Source organism: Panicum virgatum, chromosome 5K (genome assembly GCF_016808335.1).
Source record: "Panicum virgatum strain AP13 chromosome 5K, P.virgatum_v5, whole genome shotgun sequence".
Taxonomy (NCBI): domain Eukaryota; kingdom Viridiplantae; phylum Streptophyta; class Magnoliopsida; order Poales; family Poaceae; genus Panicum; species Panicum virgatum.
The window spans coordinates 56765743-56769851 of NC_053140.1; positions in this window are offsets into that span (position 1 = coordinate 56765743).

Genomic DNA, 4109 nt, shown 5'->3' on the forward strand with positions numbered 1-4109 from the left:
CCCGTCCCATCCTGCCGGCACCGCCGTGCCCCCTGCCCTTCTCGATGCTCGTGCCAAGTATGGCGCCCCGCCTCCATCGCCAGCCGCTCCTGTGCCGCACACTGCTCCCACGCGCTCCACGTGCCTGCAGACCTCGGCGCGCCGCTCAACGCTGCACGAGCCGCTCGCCGGCCGGCCACCCCTCCACCGCCTTCAGTGCCTATAAAGGGACCCTCCACCTCGCCTCCGAGCTCCACAGCCAGCTCCACCACCGCGCAGCCCCTCCCCGGGCTCCCAGCGCCGCCACCACCACCATAGCCACCGAGCTCCACCGGCAACCGCGGAGCCGCCTCCTTGCGCCGGCCACCGCCGGCCACCGCCGGCCACCGCCGGCCGAGGTAAGGAGGGGAAAAGAACCTCCTCGCCTCCCTCTCCCTTTTCTCCTAGCCCCGGCCACCGCCGAGCCTTGCAGCGCCGCCACCAAGGTCGCCGCCGCCCGCCGCCGTGGCCAAGCCTCCACGGACCGCGTCCGCCCAAATTAGATGGGGAAACGAACCACCGCGGCCTCCTCTCCATTTTCCCCTCCCCACGGCCGCCGCTGAGCCCCCAGGGCCGCCCCCCTCCCCTGTTTTTCGGTCGGCAGGAGGAAGGGGAATGGCAAATTTGCCCTTAGGCCCCTCCTTTCCTTGCTTTTTAATTAAGAGTCCTTCTCTTTTTATGTCCTTTTCCAAATAAGCCCTCCGTGTTTTCCAAAATTAAGACCCCTGCACCTCTGTAGTATGCCCCAGATATTTCCAAAAATTGCAACCAAATCCTTTCTCTCCCAAAATAATTACAAACAGGTCCTTGAATCCTTATTTGACCCCTGAATCCCTCTTTCATTCGTCATTTCATGCGCCAAACATTCTCGGATTCACCCGAAACTTTACCATGCCAATTCTAATATAGTTTCGGCCGTGCCATTAGAAAACAGCCCAAAAACATTACTCCTAGCCCCATATCTTACTTGTTTCCAATTCGAGCTCAACGATAAAATCTTTATTTCTTTTTCTGATTGTGTGCTTGCTTGTGTGCGTCGTAGATCACGGTGTGAACGAGGGAGAACCCGACGACGAGCAGTACTGCGAGCAAGTGAACGAGGACCAGTTCTGCGACCCTGAACCCGAAGGACAGTACCTCGATCAGGACTTCCCGGAAGGCTTTGAGAACGGCAAGTCCAATCTCATCATTTGATGCATATTTTGTCCCAGTTTTATAAACTCAACCTATTGACCTTTTTTTACAAAACTACATATGTTTTGATTGCCGAAAACATGGTTGGATAGCCACCCCTTAATTTGTTATAACCATTCCTTGACCACCTAGATTAATGTCTGAATATGATTTATTCTATTTGGATGTTAATCGCTGCTAAAACGCTCAGGACCTCGAACACGGTACCACTTGTTTTATAAAAAGAAAATGTGTGAGTGTGTGGGAAGGGAAAATGTGGAATTTTCGAAAGATGAGTTTAGACGGGATGGATGGCACTTCTGTGTGAATTGCCGAATGGTGTGCTCGTACCTGTGCGGTTGAGCAAGGTTGGGAGATACCCATCTTGTCACAATTAAGAACTGAGTTGGTGTGTCATCTAGCCTAACTCCACTATCATGCAAACCACTCGACCGTTGTATGTAGCAACGACTTAGCATAAATCCCACTAGTTAGTCTGATAGCCATCAGGAGAGCTGAGAGCAACGGGTGATCAAGGAGAAGGGATAAGCTATGTGTGACTGATGCCCCGGTTAAACCTCGGAGATAGGTCAAGGGCCCCTTGGTGGATCCCGTGGTGGCTAGTCAGGTCTAGTTAAGATGGGTAATGGCTTTGTTGGGATCTGCACCGACACTAAGGTGATCGTGCTGTGGTACCCCGCTTGTGGGTAAAGTTGCACACCTCCGCAGAGTTGAAACCTATTCGAATAGCCGTGCCCACGGTACTGGGCGAGTTACGGTTTGGTCACACAACTAGTGTTTCTTCTAGGAATGGATGGGTTGGCGTGAGTTGTTTTGGAAAAGTGTCCGGCAGTTGTGCCGTCTGCTACGACGGATGAGGAGTCCGGTAGCAAATTTAAACTTGGATCCTGTGTAGATCAACCCTACGTGTTACTTGGTGCGAGAGAGTTGCTTTGAAAATCATTTTCTTTCAAATGAACCCATGCATAAAAATTAGCTTTCCGCAAAGAAAGCTCTAGCCTTATCTTTGATTTACCCTATGCATTACATTCTGTTTATACCCCCTCTGTGGGTGTGGTTAGACTTGCTGAGTACGTTTGTACTCACCTCTTTCCTAATTTTTACAGAGGAAGATCCAGACTTCGTTCCCGAAGACATTGAGTAGGGGTTCCGTCCTGCACCCAACTCTGCCTGTGGTGTTGGCCCAGTTCAGGATGCTTTCGCTGGCGCGATACTCTGAGCCCGAGCTGGAACCCATGTGGGTCGTGCTCTGTTGTATCACTGCAGCCTTTTTACTTGTTATTGTCTATCTCGAGTGTCCATCTCCTCGGAAGATTGTACGGTAATGTACCATCTGATGTAATAAATGTGTATCAGCCTCCCGGGACTGATATTTGTAACATATTTGAGTCTTCTCTTATGAGGGGACGCTTCACAGCACGACGTGGAGCGCGCCCGGGTGGCGCAGGCGCACGAGGGAGCGTCAGCGTGGACTAGGTCAAGGAAGGCGTCCTTTGGTGGCGGATCCGCTCCGGCACCGTCCTGGGCCCTCGCTCCGCCTCCTCCGGCGCGGGGGCCTTGCACCGCCGGCAACCGAGCTCGCGCAGGTCGGCAGCGGGCCGCCGTGGCCAGGAGGGAGAGGAGGACGGCTGCACGCTCCATGGACTCGCCATTGCCGCCGTCGGCCCCGAGCAAGGAGGATGGAGACGCGCGCCATGGACTTCGCCGCCGCGGCCGACGCGCCCCGAGAAAGGAGGATGGAGGCGGCGCAGGCAGGCCTCCTCCGCCGCCACGCCATGCCCGGCCGCCGCACGTCGCACCTCCGGCCCACCGGAGCTCGGAGCTCACCGGCGCTCGAGCATCGCGACGGAGCTCACTAGCCCGGCGAGCGGCGTGCGCCGCCGCAGTGAGCCCCTGCAGCGCCCCGCCCCAGCTCCGCCGCCGCCGCGAGCAGAGGAGGGCGAGGCCCGCCGGGGAGCTCGAGCCAGCAGGGATGAGGGAGGAGGAGGGCGAAGGTCGCTGTAGCAGCAAGGGGAGAGGAAAGGAAGAGGGCGCGGTGCGCGGAGGGAGCGAGGCCAGGAGAGAGAGAGAATGGGGGAGAGATAGAGACCGCCGGCGTTAATTAAAAAAAAGGAATTCTGACATGTGGGTCCATCTCTGGTAGTTGGTATAGGGTAGAGATTTAGAGGATGAATGGTTGCAAAAAAACTAAATATAGAGGAGAATATCTTGATGACCAGACTAGGAATATTTTTATAAAAAAGGAGAATAGAGGATGATGAGCGTGCATAACACAGACACAGACACAGTCGTGTCAGGCACTCATGTCGAGTGGTACGACTGCAACAGGTTGCGTTAGGCCCTGTTTAGTTCCCACTCGTAAACGCAAAAAAATCGTAAACACATTAAAGTGAAAAGGAATCTTGCTAATTTGAAGTACTAAATAAAGTCTATTTATAAAACTTTTTGCATGGTTGGGTTGTAAATCGCGAGACGAATCTAATGGGCCTACTTAATCCATGATTTTGCAACAGTGATACTACAGTAATCATTCGCTAATTGTTGATTAATCATGAATTAATTAGCATCATTAGATCCGTCTCGCGATTTACAACCCATCTATGCAAAAAATTTTGGTAAATAGACTTCATTTAGTACTTCAAATTGGTAAGATTCCCTCGCAAAAATTTTTTTGCGTTTACAAGGCGCCAACTAAACACAGCCTTAATGCATGAGAAAATCTGACATAAATGCACGTTCAGTTTAGGGCCCCGTTTGGTTGCAGGCTGTAAAATTTTTGAAAAGGTATCTTTCTATATTTGAAGTACTAAACATAGACTAATCACAAAAATAATTACAGAACTCGTCTGTAAATCACGAGACGAATCTAACGAGCCTAATTAATCTGGCATTAGAGA